The sequence below is a fragment of the Antechinus flavipes genome, chromosome 6 (genome assembly GCF_016432865.1).
Source record: "Antechinus flavipes isolate AdamAnt ecotype Samford, QLD, Australia chromosome 6, AdamAnt_v2, whole genome shotgun sequence".
NCBI lineage: Eukaryota > Metazoa > Chordata > Mammalia > Dasyuromorphia > Dasyuridae > Antechinus > Antechinus flavipes.
The window spans coordinates 101,304,606-101,324,571 of NC_067403.1; positions in this window are offsets into that span (position 1 = coordinate 101,304,606).

Sequence of the window (19,966 nt, forward strand, 5' to 3'; positions counted from 1 at the left end):
TTAGCAACCCCTCAGCATTCAAACACATGGAACTAGAGGGGGAAAATCATAAAGGAAAACTAACTCTCTCTCCATCCTTTCCCCCTCCCTCTGTGTGTCTCAGTCTCTCTCTGTCTCTGTTTCTGTCTGTCTCTATCTGAATGTCTGTTTCTCTTTTTCTCTCTTTCTGTTTCTCTCTTCCTCCACGTTTATTTTCTGACTATTTTTTATTCTAAGCACCCGGATCTTGTGGAGACAAGCGTTACTAATGTGGGAAATTTGATATTTCTATTCATGTTACATAACCATAGCTTCTTTGTTAGCTCTGCTCTTCTTCTTTCTTCAATGTCTGCTGGCTGAAGTTGTGTGTGTGTGTGTGTGTGTGTGTGTGTAGGAACAACATTCATAAGGGAGTTTCAGTCACATGAGTAAATCATCAATCATCTGAGGGATGAAGGCATTCATAAATGCCAACAAAATATAACATTCAAAGGAGGACAAACGGCTACTTTAAATTGCAATTCTGTCTTTAAATTATAACCACATTGGAGAAATCACCATGATTTAGAAAGGGAAAAAGAAAAACTTTAAAGTCAGTTTGTGCATCTCTGTATTTTAATTACACATAAAAGATTCCTGAGCAAAGATAAGAGATTCTATATTAAATCCAAGTTTCTTTCCATCACCAGCCCCACCCCTTGGGTCGGTTGGAAGAGTTCTAAAGAATGAATATGAAAAACCCTTCCAGATTTTGTCCACTGTTACCCAGATGGTAGCTACCACACCACATCTCCTGGACCGGCATTTGTGAGTCTGTAAGGTAAGAGTCTTCCTTCCAAACTATCTTTTGTTATTTCCTCTATACCTATAACATAGTAGAAGTTTCTTAGAATTATTTAAACTTGCATAGCTTAGAGATCACTTTCAGAAAAGAAAAGTTAGTGCACAAGGACTCTTATTTTTTCCCCACTGACTGCTCCAAGAATCTGAGAAAAATTGATTTCTTACATAGCTTGTTAATTGTCACAAGGATGCCTTATTCTGAGAATTTCCTATAGGAATCCACTTTGGAATGTTGAAACAAGATTTTTCTCTTCAGAAAGTCTGTCTAATTCTATTTTGTCATATTTTTTATATCTTGAAGCATTTACTTGTTGGCCTGACAGTTTCACAAAAAAAAAAAAAATCACCTTTTATTCAAAAATTTTACATATTTGGTTTTTTCTGTTGTTTTAATCCTTTTGAAGCTGGGAGCTTCTACACAGCATATATTCCTAGAGGAAGTTATTCTGATACAAAGTCATTTGAGAGGTACCAGATTGTGCCATTCTTTGACACCCGTCCCCCCATCAATCTCTCTAGAAGAATCTCCTCTATTATAAATCTCCACTAGTAAGGGTTTGAATAATACCTGTTGCCAAAAGGCCATTGTTAAAATCCATACTTATATATTTGGGATAACTTTAATAAACCATGTGTTTAATATATAATGAGATGAAAGACCCATTAATGTATAAACAAGGATTTCTATTTTAGATTAACTACCCCTTGTATTGGGGCCGGCCCTCAGAAGATAAAGCACAAGACAGAAAAAGTTTTCATGAATGACTGGGGCTTTAGTAAAGCCTCAGTAAAGGGGTGTCTGGGACATGTGTTTATATGCTATATGTGGAAGTAAGCATGAAGGAGTAGGAGGAAAGGAGAGGTAGAAAAAGAAATACAGAAGACAAAGTTGAGTCCATTCTTAGTCAACTCATGAAGGACTTAGTGTGGACAGCCAATCAGCTCTAGCCCCATGTTCATGTGATCCACCAATCCCACTTCCCCAGGAGCAGAGTATTTTATAAAGCACTTGCCATGGGACTCCACACCTTTCAGACTTGGTGGGTTTCTTCCCAAGATGGCAGGAGTCACCATACCCTGATGTGGGATGGAGGAATGGAGATGAAGCAGGACAATCCAAAGAAACTAAAAGCTACAGTATCTTTGTTACATATCCTTTCTGGGTCAGGCCAAAGTAAACTTCTTTCATTGTTGAGTGCCTCATTTCTTCTCAAAATCAAACCTGAATTAAGAGGCAGCTGCTTTAAAGTAGTGTCCATGGGCTTGCACCGCCATCCTGGCTCCCCACTTCTGTTTTGTTCTGGGTAGGGGTTGGTGAAGGAAGGGCAAGTAGAAAAGCAGCTAATTCCCCATGACAATTGTTCAAATACATGGAACTGTTTTTACAGAACAATCTCAATTCCTTCCATTGACCCTTGTGTGTTTTGGCAAACTGAGAGATCCCTGTGCTCATCCTGTTCACGATTACCAGAATTAAGGAAGGTTTCCTAGTAGCCAGATTCTCTGTGAATGCTCAGAGAATACAGTTCCATTATAGGGCTGCTGGAATTTTCAGTACCATTGAGTGTAGATTTGTGCCAGACAATCTGTGTCTAGTTTTATATTGCTATTAGTATGTGAAATTTATACAAACCATTACTAAATAACTGGGAAACTGGAAAAATGGAGCCTCCTCCCAGAGGTACTTGTCCAGAATTAACCTGTTCCAAAGCCAAGTCAATGGGCAGTGGGAAAGGGCATGGTGGGGGACATCAGGAAGTAGGGGGAAGAGACAAAGCCCTGAGTAATGAATCTGGCAGCTGTGAGGAGGTGTAAGGGCCAAAAGATGTTCTTTGAAGCGTAATCTAAAACCCAAGCAGAAAAAAAGCAGTAACCTACTCCTTATGAGAAAAGCTTTTTTTTCATTAATGATTTCCTCTTGTCTACTCTTAATCAAGAGTTTTGAATTTTGTTTTCCAGTTAAGAGTTTTATATGATCCTCTGTTTTTTTTTTAAACTGGACCTAGGATTTCATCAAGTAGGGAGTCCCTAGTGAAGAAATTCCTCAATCAATGAAGATCTAGCTATACCTGTTCTGTGAGTCCTAGAAAGTTACCTGGGACTCTCAAGTCCCAGGTACGACCTGAATCCAAATCTTTCTGAGTCTACAATCAGTATTCTATCTGCTAAAACACATCATCTCTACACATAATTCTTATTTCTTCCCCTATTCCCTTAACTGAGTCTTATTTGAGGATGCTGAGCAAGCTAGGATCTCCCCCTCCTCCTTTCTAGAACTCCCTTTATTGTCCTTCCTCTAATAGAATGTAAGCTCCTTGAGGGCAGAGACTTGGAATAGTGTCTAGCATATAATAATAAAAAATTAATAATAAATGTTCTTCCTCACTCTCTCTTCCTCTTTCCCTCCCTTCTATCCCCCTCTTTCTCTTCCCCTCCTTTCTCTTCTGTCTCTGTCCCCCCTTCCTCCCTCCCTTTCTTTCTCTTTTACTTTCTCCCTCCCTTTCTCTCTTCCTCCCTCTTCTCTCTACTTATGGTTTGTTTTTATTGATTTGATTGATTATACTAATTGCTTTTTTGATACTGAATCATCCTTGCCCTTCTGGTATAAAACCTATTTTTTCCTCATGGATATTTTGGGCTGTACTTCAGTAATCAATTCCATGTATTTTATTTAATATTTTAGTGATAATGAATTATGTTTGATTGCATATGTAAATTCCACATACACATATGTTCTCTCTACATCTATATTTATATCTATATGTACATACTCCCCAGATCTCTTCAAAAAAGAGAGGGAGATACATTTTTCTCAACCATAACTGAATTTTTAGATAATAAAAAAAGCAATACATTCACATTAAAAGACAAAATTATAGGAAAAAATTCTTTGGCATATTTTTGGTAAATATTTAAAATACATAATGAATAAATTCAAATTTATAAATGCACAAGCCAGTTTTCCAGTGGTTAAATGGCCAAAGATTGAAGGAAGAAATACAAATGATCAGTGATCACTTGAAAAAAATTGCTCAACCTCTTATTTCTCTAATAATCAGACAGGTACAAATTAAGATAATTTCAAGTTACCTACTACCTTAATTCATTCAATTGAACAAAAAAGTTTAAAATGAAAAAAATAAACTACAATACTTGGGTGACAGAAGATATATGTATACTATCTATCTATCATCTATGTATCTATATCTTAACTGTTGTTGAAACTGGGAATGAGTACTTAAAAAAAATCTTTGGTATGAATTATATATCTAATCCTCGAATTCATTATTTTGAAGTATTAGTTTGGTAGTTTTTAGATACAAGCCAGACCTCTGAGACATTTTAGGTATGTGACCCTGAGCAAGTCAATTAACTTTCTCCGTGTCCCATGCAACCCTTTATAAGCTGCAGACAAGTTGCCAATCTGCTTTGATGGAGAGAATTTCTATACTCTCAGATCTCTGAACTAATGATTTTTTTTCTTCTTTTAGGCAATCAATCATTATAGCTTCATGACTGTCTATTTCCAGTGATCCTCCATTACTAGGATGATAGCCTAAGGAGAATATTGAAAGATGGAAATAATAAAAACCTAAATATGCAAATATCTTATCAATAGCTACATTTTTATGTTTTGCATGATTTCATATGTATAATGGGTTTCAGATTTCTTGTATCTTCAATGGGTGAGCAAGAGCATGAAGGGAGAGAGTTTGGAACTGAAAACTAAAAATTTTAAAAGTCACATGTTATATACAACCTACCAAAGCATCCTACATCTAAAATATAACGGGGTAGGAATCAACATGGGACCAGTCCATTGAGTGTGCATAAAGGTGCCCTTTTGGTTGTATTATATTGAGAATATGCAATATTCCCTGATTTCATTTCAGCCCACCACATAGAGACTTGAGTATTTTTCCACTCATGAGCTGGAAGGACTGATGACAGTGCTCAAAGTGAGTCTGTCTACAAAGAATCTCTATAACTGTCCTTCAGTTTTTTAAAACCTTTTCTGTTTGTTTCTTGGTGGAAGCCAAAAAGAATGTAAAGAATCAGGTGTGGAAAAGAGGTAAATTCCCTTTAAACTCACAATATGTATCTGAGTCCATAGTGAGTTTCTTTGTTTTTGTTTTTGTTTTTTTTTCATTCTTTTCTAATCATCCAGTGAATGAGTTTTCTGGCAAATGATCCCTAGGTCAGCCATTCAAGCCATCTAAGAGGTTCTGCTTACATCAGAGCCAGTAAGTAGCAGGAGGTGAGTCTACTCATAACTTTTGCCCTCGTTATGTGTTGTGAGTAAATATGGTCAATTCTCATCATTCATGACAGCTATGTTCTATAGAATCACTGTGAATACTGAGTTAATAGGTAGGGAATCACTGATCTCAGGGAGATGTAGGGTTAGGCTCCTGCAAGCTTATGGTCATAGTATTTACTTCTGTTTCACATAAAGATCAGCAGATGTCCTCTTCCCTTTTTTCTGGATGTACCATGATGTTGATTCACTGACATTGTACACAAGGTCAATGGCAATGTATTTATTTATAAGAGCTAATTGGTAGCAACAGATTAACCAATACTGGGAAAATCATACCAGATGAGGTCACTCAAGCTTGAGTAAAAGTCATCTAATACATGTTTTCTCCATGAGATCTATCATGGATTTCTTTTATTTGGGAATATCAAATTATTATTAATAGTAGTATTATATTATATTATTATCATTAGCACTACACTGTAGGATTATTTTAAACAGTGAAATAACCAATAAAAAGCACAACCAAAAAAAACTGGCACCAAGTAGATCATGGAAAAGATACTTGTTTGCAACATCCAAGCTGAAACAAGGCAGAACAGAGCCCTGTTTGATCTTAGCTATGAAGGAATGCTTCAAGTGATTCAAATTTGACAATGCTCTGGCATCTCTGAGAATGAGCATAAGCGTACCTCAAGAGAGTTGATTTTTCAGGTTACCATATATTTTCCTCAGATGAAGTCACAAATACAGAATCTGTGAATAATGAAGATTAATCTATTTATTTGTAAAAGCTAATTGGTAGCAACAGGTTAATCAATACTGGGAAGATCACATCAGATGAGGGCTTGAGAAGAATAGTTTTAGGTAAGTTCCCGTTCCTCAGAATTTCCTTGGACTGCTTTTGTTAAGTCCTTTCCAACTCTTTGTGACTCCATTTGGGGTTTTCTCCTCAAAGATATTAGCGTGGTTTGCCATTTCCTTCTTCAACTCATTTTACAAATGAAGAAACTGAGACAAACAGGGCTAAGTGATTTGCCCAGGATCACAATAGCTAATAACTATCTGACGCTAGATTTGAACTTATGAAGATGAGGCTTCCTGATACCAGGCCCAGAGCTCTATCCTCTGAACCACCTAGGTGCTTCTTTGGGAAGTAGTCAATTCTGGGGACACAACCTGCCAATGTGAACGGGACTGGGAAAGTAAACTCAAAGAGGGTGTTGTCCAATCTATCACTGTTACAAATCTGATAAACTCTGTTATCTGTAAAAGTTGGTACAAGATTTTTTTTTCTGGTTAATAAAATATTTTGGTTAACTGGAAATTCTTTGGATCTCTAATATTCCAAGAGAAACAGGGAGGGAATGTGATCTTTGTCTGTGGAATAAGTGACTATTCTGGTGAAATCACAAATCTTTTAAGTAATGAACACATCAACATATGCTAAAAATAAATGTAACTTGAAATACTGAAAATTATTTGATGATTCAGAAGGCACTTCCAAATTTTATAGTTTTTAGCAGTATCATTATTAAATAACTACAGATAACTTGGAAATATCCCATAATAGAATATTTAGCTGAACCAAAAGTAGGACAACAGTTTGTTGTTCCTATAGGAACAATATATTTATAGCAACATCATATGTTGTTCCTATCCAACACCATTTTTTTGGTTTCTCTACTGACCCAATTGTGATTAGGGAGTATTCATGTATGAACACAACATACACACATATTTTTATATATACATACACATATATAACATACTCACATACAAACAAATCCAAGGGGGGAAAAAAAAAAAAACTTTTGTCTTATATTTGAAGACTCACTGTAAGTTAAGTTTGTTCCTTTGAAAGTAGTTTGAAGAAGGAAATTTTACCCTTTGCTTACCTTACTCTGAATATTGTATGCTTCATTCTAATATGGATAGGATGAAAGGAAGGAAAGAGGAGAGAAGAAAGAAAAGAACAAAAGGAAAAGGAAGGAGAAATAAGGAAAGAAAGAATTAAAAAACAAAAAGAGAGAGGAAGAAAAAAGATTATTCTAATTAATTTTGATGGATTTCAAAGGAATATATTTTATCAAGAAACAATTGATATAAAAATCAAAAGGATTAATAAAATTGTAAGAGCAACAACCCAAAAGCTTCACATTTTTCTTAGTAATGAGCAGAGTTCAACATTCAGTAGATGCTTAAATATTTGTTGAGTAAAAGAAAATAAACAAAATAGTTTTAAAAGGGTTTAAATTGATCTTGGGATCCAACCTTAACATTCTTTTTGTTTCAATAGTTTTCCAAATGCAAACTTTTTGCTTATTATTGTCATATTGGTCCAGAGTAAATGGTAATTAGTTTGCTGGAAAGGTGCTGCAAAATAAATATGCTTTCTTAATGGTAACTTCTTCATTGCACGTTAGACATAATATAAACCAGATTCTGTAATTTCTCTTTCCTAGAAATACACAATGAAAACATGTGAAAAAGGCCAGTCATTTCAGTTTTTTTAGTTCACTCTGGGCCTGGATCTCTCATCTGGATAAAATACAGGGTTAGATTAGGTGACCTGAAGGTCCCATTCAGAGCGCTTCAATCCAAACTCCTAGTGTTGTGGTGCGAGAATTGAGGGTTGAGAAACCCCCTAACAGCAATGGGGTGCCCCTTGGTTGGTTGCAAGCTTTGAGGAAAGAATTCCCAAACCCAAATAAATGAGGCAAGCAGTTTGTGGCAAAGAATGGGTTTATTATGCTAAGAAAACAGCTTTCTTGGTAGAATCCTGTTAGGATAATTTTTCAAAGATTTTATCAAAGATGGGTTGAAAGATGGAAGAACCAACTTCTCAGTGGGCTTTTCTGATTAGGAATTGGCAGCGATGGATTGACAAGTCCCTGGTTATAAGGGGGTTTGCCTTGGCCCCAGCTGAGGAGCAGTTGAAGGGACTGATCTTCAACTCAATATAGAACATTGACTATGCCCCAGGCTAAGATTTCTAATTGAATGAGATTATTTGTCTGGGAGTTTCCCTTATAAATGGGTGGGGCCCACGAGGATTTGAGAGTCAGGAGCACCCTTCCTCCAAAGATTAAAGGGGACACAGTTTACATCACCAGGATACTAAAAGTTCAGTACTTTGGTTGGTTCTTTTTCTTCCAGTACAAGTGGTTCCTCAGATTATGAAGGCTGTAGCTCATCCGGGTTCCGTAGAGGTTCCATCCAAAATGCAGGAGGTCTCTGGCTCTTTTTAAATTATGTAGGTATCAGGACAGATTATCCTTTACTTCCATCTCCCCAGTTCCCTCCCCTAGACAGTAAGCAACCTTATAAAGGTTAAACATGTAATTCTTCTAAACATATTTCCACATTTATCATGTTGCACAAGAAAAATTAAATCAAAAAGAGAAAAAAAAATGAGAAAGAAAGAAAAAAAAAAAGCACAGTTTAGTGAAGTATGAAGCTTCAATACTTTAGACAATCTAAGTACCAGCTACTAAGGAAAGGATAGGAGTTGAAAAGTTTGGTCAAATCTCAAGGTCAAATCAGTGGAATTAATGCTAAATCTTGGGTTCAGATCCCACCTCTGAAACAGACTAATCAGAAACAAGTCATTTAACCTCTTAATAATTCAGGCCTCTCTCTAAGGCTGCTACAGATTTGCCTTTAGAGAAAGCCTCTTACAGAAAGCTTCCCAAATTGATTAATTTACAGATCTACTTAAAAACACAATATAAATAACAAAGTTGCCTGAGAGAATTCATGGATGGAAGGAAGGAGAGAAAAGTTAATCAGTCCATAACATTTATTAAGTGCTCACTAAGGTGCATTGCAGATTAAGCTCTGGGTCTGGATTCAGAAGACCTGAATTCCATGATCTCAGACACTTCCTACTTGTGTGGCTCTGGGCAAGTCACTTCATTTGCTCCAGTTTTCTCATCTGTAAAATGAACAGAAGGAAACAGCTAACCACTTTGTCAAGAAAACCCCAGCTGGATTCACAAAAAATCAGTCACAAACAACAAATGTGCCGCACTCTGATAAGTGATGAGGCTATGATGGAATATAGCCTCTAGGGGAGACAGAAATAATTTTAAGGTCCCCCGACTTTAGGGTGCTTCTGTTTTAGCAATCTGTCAGTGATTCTAAATCTTCTGGCTTTGGAATCTGCGATCCTGATATCTGATCTAAAAATGCTATTGTTCTGTCAATGATTGTACAAGTCCCAGCCCTTCAAAAAAACTGATTTTGAAAAAGTCCTAAATTTAAAATGACCAAACCCTTTTGCACACCTAAAAAGACCTTTGTCTCCTTTTCTGTCAGAACCCTCAACATTAGAATAACAGAAATATCATGCAAGACTGCTTTCTGGCCTTGTCGTTGATGTATCTCCTTAATAAACAATTGCAAATATGTCAGATTAAGAAGCAGGCTAACCTGCTTGCTATTTTCCCTATTAAAAGCCGTATGTCCTTTTGTTCACTACTATAAGCTTTGGATGCTAGTCCCATGTGGTCAAGTCAATTTAAATAAATTCAATTAAAAATTAATCTTTCTCAAGTCCTCTTTATATTTTGGCACAAAATTCTGGCCTAGGAATATGATAATATTTCAGTCCTTAGACTTTAGGGAAGATCTATTAGTGATCCTGAGACTCTCTAATTATTGTTCTAACAGTCTCTCTGTCAATGATTCTAAAGTCTTCTGGCTTTGGGATAGTCCTAGGTCTGCTGGTCAGTGATAACCAAATTCTTGAGACCACTCCCCAGTTCTACCTCTAGGCCATAAAATTAGCATATTAACGACCTGAAGAACTGGATAAAGATGTCTACTTGTTCCAGGTTCATTGCTGAATTTTTTTGGAACTTAGCCCAGTTTAATTGGTGTTACAATTACAATAAACTTTGCCCCTTGACTTGGAGATGAGTTCGAGCCTGCAAATTCTTTTGAAGCACCGGTCTGCGACCCCCAACCTTTTGGGGTCCCATTCCAACCTCAACAGCTACACACATGTAAACATACACACACAAAGGGCAAAATGATGATTCCCTACTCTCCAGGAGCTAACAATCGATTAGGGAAGACCCCATAAATGGAAGCTGAAAGTGTGTGTTTATGAGGCAGTGTAGGATGACGTCTCAAGGATTTCAAGGGGGAAATGAGGAGGATGGCTGCCTTTTCTTAAATGGAAGTCTGGGAGAATTCACCCTTTCTGTGAAAGGGAAAGAGGGACCCTGCTGGCTGGGAGGGCTGAGAAGATGTGTAGTCCAAGGTTGAGATGCTCTTGAAGGTTGATGAGATTCTGGAGAGTGAATTCAGGTAGGAAAAGGGCAGGGAGTGAGGCTGGAAATAAAGTCTTCACCTCAGAGTACCTTGTTGGTGTGCTGGGGAGAGTAGGGTTAATTGGCGGGATTTCCAACATTTTTCTTGGTGGAAGCATGAACGATGGATGGTTCCCTAGCTTGGTGACTGTTCTGTGACCTTCTTGGAAGTCCTCCAGGTCAAGACAAATCCGGAAGCATTTATTACCTCCCACCGCCAATCCCTCTTCCCACATACCAAATGCCAGGCCCTGTTATAATTGATTTCTAATTCCTACTCATCAAAAACTGAAAATGTATTGATTATTCCTAAACCTGTTGCCTAGGTAGTCTCACATGAGTGATAACCTTGCCTCTGAAGCAGAAGACTGAGTAGAGACCCACAGATGAGGGCAGGAACTTGGCAGGCAAAAGAATCTGGCACCCAATAGCTGATGATTGTCAGATAAGCTCCAAATGGCAGCTTTTAGTGACGGAGAAAAACAGCAGCTGTGTCAGTCATGGGGAGGAGAAGGGGGGAGGAGCACAGCCAGTTGCTAGGGGAAACTGTTAGAGGCATTCCAGCCAAGACCTACCCCGATGAGAATGGGCTGTCTGGGGAATGTTCCTTCTCTCTCTGAAAGTTCTACTTAGTAGAATTATTTACTTTTGTTATTCTATTCTAATTAGAAGCTTAAATATTTGAATTGGATTCCTGGTCTGCTGGTAATGAGTGAATGAACTAGTTTGTAGTTATTGCTACATTTCAATAATTATCATGAGCAAAAATGCCCCGCACCGAACATGGAGCACCCAGAAATTTCAAGAGTTGTGCTGGACAATCCAATATCAATATTTATTGAATGCTCACAGAAAACTAGCTGTCCCTAGGGATATAGTAGAGTTATCACACAATTCTTAATTTTTTTTTCAGTTTTAATTTTCACTTAAAAAAAAATGTCCTCATACTACTTACCCATCTCCATGGTTACTTTGCCACACCAATAAGAAAACAAAATGTTGACAAATTGTGCCAGTCAATACATTCCTATGGTTATATAATGAGAAGAATGTTCTTCAGTGAAAATGTATCACAAGAGTTCTGCTGTTTTCTAATTTGGGGCACAATGTCACCACCACAGAACATATGCTCTAATTTGGGGCACAATGTCACCACCAGGGAACATATGCTCAAAGCTTCTTTCCAAAATCCTTCTTTCCAAGAATGTTTTTAAAATGATTTAAGTTGTGAAATGATAGGGAATCATATGAACTATATACTACTGATTTGTTGCTTGTATAAAGCTACAGAATGACCAAAAATCAAGCATAGGAAAACTCAACCCATATTCTCTTGAAGCATGATCACCAGTGATTTATCAAAGCATCTTTCGACTTTCAATTAGAAATGGAAGAATTGGCATATTGGGGAAATTTCAAAGATGAGCATTTGACTTTGTGTATCAGTTTTTAGCACAAAACTAACCCAAGTGAGCCCTTATATACTGATGAGTGTGATCTCTTTGATGGAGTCACATCCTTCATTAAGTGAAGTGATTACAGAATTTTCAAATGTAATTCTACATTGACATGGCCACTGAGATGCAAGATATTTCCCAGAATTTCCACCAGCCACCAATATGGAAACTGGATCTTTTGGAACTTTTTCATAGAGTCTTCTGGGAAAAAGACTTTGGAAGAAGAGGAAGCAGGATTAAAAGATGCAGAGTTAGAGATTCATCCTCCTTCTTGGCACCAGATGGGCTTTTAATATTTAATTTTAGCATTTAACTGGATCTCTGGGCTTGTTGTCCTTTTCTCTTTTTAAGCAACTGATAGTACAGTAAGATGGGGCACTGGATTTGGAATGAGAAAGAGTTCAAATTCAAATTCTGCCTCAGTTGCTCATTAGCTGTGTGATGCTGGGCAAGATGCTTAATCTCTCTAAATCTCAGTTTTCTCATCTGTAAAATGGGAACAATAACTCACAGAGTGGTGATAAGAATCAAATGTAAATTGTTTTGCAAATCTTAAATATAAATTCTAACTATTTTTACTATGATTATTATTATTTCCTATAAAGATTCTGAAAGGTATTGCTGCATTTGATAGTGATAGGAACATTTGATGAATAAATCAGCAGCAAGCATTATCGGAGGTTAATTGCTTAGATGCCTCCGGTAACTTCAATAAGAGTTAGGTCTCTCTGGTTAGATGGAGTTGGGGTTTTTTTTGTTTTGTTTTGTTTTTTTTTTTTGGGGGGGGGTCTGTTTTGTTTTTATTTCCTTCTTCACTTTCCTCTCCTTCTTTTCCTTTTATTGGTAGAATTTCTGCCATTTTTCTTGATGGAAGTATAATTTTTCCCTGGAATGGTAACTGTTCCATCATTTTCCTGAAAGTTCTCCAAGTCAACTCAAATCTAGAAGCATTCACACACACACACACACACACACACACACACACACACACACACACACACAGACAGAGCTTCCCAGGCACTATGGTAATTAATTCTTCATGCAAAGACCCCTATTGCTTTTATTCTTATTACTCAATGGAAGTATGCTACAAGTAGGTAAGAACCTATTCTTTTACAGCTCTGGGTAGATCCACACTGACACATCTCCTAAAATAGGAAACATGCTCTGTCATGAAGCCCCACAAGACAAATTGACCAGCTGAGATAAAAAAGTCCCCTACTTCCTTATCAATAGAGATACTAGATTAGCTTTGGTTCCCAGGCTACTATTCTGGAACATAGCATTCTTTTGCTTGAATACATTTGAATTTGGCAATAAATAATTGTACTTTGACCTAAAGCCACAGCTTTCAGACACAGTCACGTTGGCCAGAAATGTCAGTGATTAAACATTAAATGACATTCATCTGGATAGGAGTTTGTGACTTTTCAGGATCATTTGGTAAATGGCAGCTCTTTTCTAATTTTGAGGGGAGAAAATAAAAGCAAGCAGAATTCTTTCTCCTCCAATGGGAAAGAAATGTTAAGCTTGAACCCTGACACTATTCCAGGACCAACCATGAAAAAAGCCGAATAAAGCTCTTATGAAATCAGCCTGGGGCACTCATTCTAACCTTAGCGTTTCCATAGAACACAATGAAGATTAGGATCCCTATCAGGGAATAAATGAAAAAGGAAAGATTACACATGGAGGCTAAGCATTGCCCACAATAAGTATTGCCTGCTTCCTATAGTCATGAATCAGTGCATAAAGTTAACGTTTTAATCTGTTAATTCTATGAAATGATACATTTTGAATAATTTACAAAATTACTGTAATTGTGATAAAAGCAATTTCATTTTGCCTGGATTTCTTCCCCCTGATTATTGGGAAACCTCATTTAAGTATAATTAAGCAATTACAGCTGAGTAGTTTTAGACCACTAAATGCACATTTCAAGCTCCTGATTCATATCATTAGGCCCAATTTTGAGAAACTGCATTTTTTGCATTTACTTTTTGTACTGCGTCCATGGGATCTGCTACTTCCCCCAAGACCTCCCCACCCCCAAGACATTTAACAAGTGAGGTTTTGGGGTTTTTTTTTTTTTTTTTTTTTTCATTGTCAGTTGACTAGGAATAGATTATGTTCCAAGGATCTTGCGTCTTGATATGCACCATAAAGAGTTAATGGTGCAATTAGATACCCAGTATTCCTAATGGTTTCTGCTCCATAGTTAGAAGTAATGTTCCCATAGAAATTTTGATTATCCATCGACAAACAGTTCTTTATTCAGGTTTTGGATTCTTGAGTTTGTTGTTTTTTTTCAGTAAGTTAAAGGGAAGTTTAAAAAAATCTTGAGTGTTTTTAAAATAAAGAAAGAAGAGGCTAAGAAGTTAAGGATCAAAACAGAAAAAATTAATAAGCACACTAAATATTTATATAGAATACTAGAATACGATATTCATGAGCATAAATATAAAGATCAACCCAACAAAGTTGTTCTGTTATGCCTTGAATAAAATTATTATGGCCCCTTTCCCCCTTTTCCTTGCCATTAGGACTGGGGGAATTGAGTCAGAAAAGAAGCCTTGAAATACCATTGAGTCATAAAACTTCAGGTGCCTTATCTCAATCCTTGCTGGGATTATACTCCTTTTGAATATTGTCCCTCTCCTTTGTCTCCTGCCCTTGACCTTCTTATCTTGACCCTTATCCTGTCAGGACTAAGCTATGATCTTTTCCTGGAATTATGGCTTGTCTGCTCACCCAGTGTCCTCAGTCCCCTTGTCTGATTCTGTTTGAAAACCCTAGTCATAAAGGTTCCCTGCTTCAGTGGCTCAAGGTGGAATGATTTTTGAATGAGTTCCATATGACCAGCTAGCCTAAACTATTCACATTAAAAAGATTAAAAAAAACTAATCTCTGTCTTGCCTCAGTTTCTCTGGCTTAGTTTGAACTAAGTTTGAAGATGCTAAATATGAAGTGCCATTTAAATTATAAAGGGAACATACTACTCCCTCTTGTTCACTTCACATGAGATCCATATGTCAACTTCCATGTCCTTTGCACTACGATTCTGTCTTTGGTGTTGTTCAGCCATTTTTCAGTGATGTCTGATTCTTATGATCCCATTCGGGATTTTCTTGGCAAAAATATCAGAGTGATTTGTCATTTCCTTCTCCAACGTATTTTGCAGATGAGGAAATTGAGGCAAATAATAAGATTAAATAATACAGTTAGTAAATGTCTGAGGCCATATTTGGGCTCAGGAAGATGAGTCTTTCTGACACCAGGTTCAGAACATTATCCATTGCTCTTATTTAGCAGACTCTACTCTTAAGATGATATACTCTCTCCTAGTCATACCTGGGATAACTCTATGTTAAGTAATTAAAAAAAAAAAACCTTACCTCCCTGAAGGTCCATTGCAAGGTTCATTAGATCTTCCTGTTTCCCTGACTAGGAAACACCCCACAGATGCTGCATCATCATCATCATCATCATCATCATCATTATCATCATCATCATCGATATACAAAAGGCGGAAAAAATCTGAGATCATTTAATATACTAGTAGGATAACAATGACAGAATGAGATATATTTTTTCTTTCTTTCCTCAACAACAATTGATCATTGGACATCTATCCCATTGTATCATACTGAAAGGAAAGAAAATTCGTGACGTTATTTTTGGAGACTAGATGAAATTAAGACAAGGACCAGTCTCTTTCTCCAACCTACCCCTATCCCACTCACTCATTCATAGACAGACAGTACAGTCAGATAAAAGCAGAGGTAAAATAGAAATCAAGATTCATTTTTCTGTCTTACTGAACATGGTAGAGATAAGCGCCAATTAAGCAATAAGCTCTTCCCTGTTGCCAAAAAAAAAAAAAAAAAAAAAAGCCAACACAATCTAACCTTTTCTGTTTTCTTCTTATTAATGATTTTCATTAAAGCTTTGTAATAGAATATTATTGTTCTATAAGAAATGATGAGCAGTCTGAATTCAGAAAAGCCTGGAAAGACATGAACTGATGCTGAATGAAGAACAATGTACATAGCAACAAGAATATTGTACGATGATCAACTGTGACGGACTTGGCTCATTTCAACAATGAAATGACTCAAGGCAATTCAAATTTGGGATGGAAAGTGCCATCTGAATCTAGAGAACTATGGAGACTGAATGTTGTTCAAAGCATAGTATTTTCATTTTTTTTTATTGTTGTTTGCTTTTTTCTCCCTTTCTTTTTTTTTTTTCCTTTTGATCTGATTTTTCTTATGCAGCATATGAATATGGAAATATGTTTAGAAGAAGTGCATATATTTAACGTATATCAGATTGTTTGCTGTTTTGGGAAGGGAAGGGAGTGGGAAGACAAAAATTTGGAACATAAGGTTTTTTTGAAAAAGTGCATGTAGAAAACTATCTTTGCATATATTTGGAAAAGTAAAATACTATTAAAATATATTCACAATTGCATAACATGGATTTTAAATAGCCTCAATCTTTTCTGCTACTGTAATTCATTCTTAGGTGGAATGAAAAATGCTTGTTTCTAAGTTTGGAATAATAATAGGGAAAGAAAAGAAGTTTTGGGTTGTGTACTGCTATAGGCTGAGCTTTCTATCAGAAGTACCAGTAAGATGTGAATTATGGAGTAACTGTCATAATATACAGCCAAAAATGTGTTTGATTTGTACTAATCCACTCTGAAGATGGTCTCATTTTCTTTTCTTTTATGCTCTGAGAAAAGGAAGTCATTGGATGCTCATTGGATGGGCAAATTATTTTTAAGAGTATCTTGTTTCATTTATAAAATTGGAGAAAGTTAACACAGAGTTGTTGTGAAGACAATGAGATGAATTTACTTTGCATGTTTTCAAGTTCTACATAAATATCAAGGATTACTCTTATTGCCATTATGCTTATGTATCACCTTCTCCTATTAGAATGTAAAGTCTTCAAGGGCAGGGAACCATATTTCTTAAGTAATAATTGCATTTAATTGGCAATTTTTGAGTAATGTTGACTCAAAGGTTTTTTTCAAAGAAGTTTTGGCTAAATTTTGTAAGATGATGCAGTTATATTAATAGTTGTACAGAATTTTATTCTTTAAGGTCACATTGTACATTTTTAAATGAGGGGATATGAGTGTAATAATTTAATATGGTTGTGATGCAAAGATGTGTTGGGCAAACTACTTTTGTTTTCTTTTAAAGAAAGTTTGAAACAGAAAAGGTTCTATAAAATTGGAGCCAGGCAAATATTCTAATTTTCAGAAGAAGGAACTTAAGTTCAGCAAAATAAAAGAGGGTGAGTTCAATTTTCATTCTTGGCAACATGCTAAAAATGAATTAAACAGATGACCTGCGAGCACTTTGGAAGGGAAATGCTTATTACAAGGAACCAGCATAGGTTCACTAGGAATAAATCATACAAAGTTAACTTTTCACCTCTCTTTTAAAACAGGGTTTATTAAATCAAAGGAATATGTATACATAGTGTGCCTAAATTTCAGCGAGATACTTACCTTTCATAATAGATACTTTGTGGGAAAATGAGGAGATAGATAATTTAGTTATGTGGATTTTGAATTGGATCCAAATAACACATAATAGACAAGGTCAACCTGGAGGGAATTTAGTAGCATTCCCTCATGCCTGCTCCAGGTTCAAAAACATCTTAATGTCAGTCAACAAACATTTTGAAACATCTACAATGTGCCAAGCACTGTGCTAAGTGCTGATAACTTACAGGAAAAAAAAAAAAAAAAAAAAAAAAAAAGATGGCATGTTTTGTCAGATTTTAGATAACATGGAGCTGGAGGAATAATAAACACATTGGACCTCAGGATCCCCAACTTATTTCTTGGTCATAAACATATTACTTTTTCATTCTCTGATTACTCTTCAAAGAATATAATAATTTAACGTCATTGCAAGGTTTCTCCAGGTTTTCTATTATTTTTATACCATCCACCTAAGAAATAGTTTATTTTTACTCTGGATTCATCATTACAAGTCAGCTTTGAAAGTATGGTTCATCTGGATTTTTTTTTTTTTTTTCTTTTGGTTTATATGAATTTTACCCCCAGCATAATTTTGGAAAAAGTTTAGTATGACACTATTATGTACAAACTGATTGGAACAAGACATGATCTATGAAAACCTACACAGTGTGAAAGATTCTCTTGAGAGCTCCAACCTTGATAGAAATGAGCTAGAGAAATCCAGTTCTTCAGGGAGATAATCCAACTTTTTGTTTGCATAATGGACTGTCTCCAGTAATACATTCCCAACATTACAACCACACTGCTCACTAAAAAAACACTGCATAAATTCTCCTTGTATTAAACTGGTTAGGCTCCTGATAAAGGGATGGGTAAAAAAGATGAATAACTGGAAAAAGTCAAGTTTTTATAGTTTTTAAAAGTGAGATTCATATATCCCAAAGAGATCTTAAAGAAAGGAAAGGGGCCTGTACGTGCAAGAATGTTTGTGGCAGCCCTCTTTGTAGTGGCCAGAAACTGGAAACTGAGTGGATGCCCATCAATTGGAGAATGGCTGAATAAATTGTGGTATATGAATAATATGGAATATTATTGTTTGGTAAGAAACAACCAGCAGGATGATTTCAGAAAGGGTTGGAGAGACTTACATGAACTGATGCTGAGTGAAATGAGCAGGACCAGGAGATCATTATATACTTCAACAACAATACTATATGATGATCAATTCTGATAGACCTGGCCCTCTTCAGCAATGAGATGAACCAAATCAGTTCTAATGGAGCAGTAATGAACTGAACCAGCTACATCCAGTGAAAGAACTCTGGGAGATGAATATGAACCATTTCATCGAATTCCCAACCCCTATATTTTTGCCCGTCTACATTTTTGATTTCCTTCACAGGCTAACTGTACAATATTTTGGAGTCCAATTCTTTTTCTACAGAAAGATAATGGTTTGGTCATGTATACTCATTTAATTTATACTCTAATATATTTAACATGTATTGGTCATCCTGCCATCTAGAGGAGGGGGTGGGGGAAAGGAGGGGAAAAATTGGAACAAAAGGTTTGGCAATTGTCAATGCTGCAAAATTACCCATGCATATAACTTATAAATAAAAAGCTATTAAAATTAAAAAAAAAAGGAGGGATTCAAAGATTTAAAGCTATCCTTTTGATGGCTTAATTTTTATCAAATGTTAACTATGTTTATATTTCTAGATTATATTTAATTCCCTGCCCCCCAAAAGAACCCCATTTGTTTTCAGAAATTTTCTTCTGCCATTATCATAGCTGATAATTTCACATTAAAGGGAAATATACCTTCCTTCACCTTGTAATATTTTGATAGGATTATGGACAAAGGAAAAAAAACCCAACAATCTGATTTTGTTCTGTCAGTAGTACACTTACGTTATTTATATTTAAAACATTTAATATGACATGAAAAGGTAAACTCTTGTTTACTATAATCAACATTTATTAAGCATCTCTCTACCAGATGATGCATATATTCATCAACATAAAAATTTATTGAGCACTTATTATATAAAACCTAAGAATTTGGATTTTGGGGGGGAGGTTAAAGTTAACTTTCTCTTTTCAAAATAACTTTGAGGAAGCTATGCTTAAGGTACATACATAAATTATCTTTAAACATATTAAAATCAATTACATTAACTATTTTTGGGAAAGAGAACTCCTACCCTGTTATTCTTTCCAGTACAAAACTACATATAGTAAGGACTAAGACAGTTAGCCATAGTAAATAAACTAGAAATTCAAAATTATTCAAAACTAGAATTTCAAAATTATAATTCAAAACTATATACTTAAAATTGCTCAAGTTCAGTCTTTCTGAGCCTGTTTCCTCCTCTGGGATTTGATGACTTCTTAAGTCCCTTTTGATTATATGAATTTATGAACTTGTAATTAAAAAGGGGGCTGGTGGTACATGTCAATTCATACTTCTCATCAATAGAAATTATTCCTTCCTCCAATTAACCTGTTAGTGACCATTTTGCACAGTTGAATTGGTCTCAAAGCTAGGAAAACCTGGGTTTGTCATGTCTCTCATACAAACTTGGCTACACGACAGTTTTAGTAA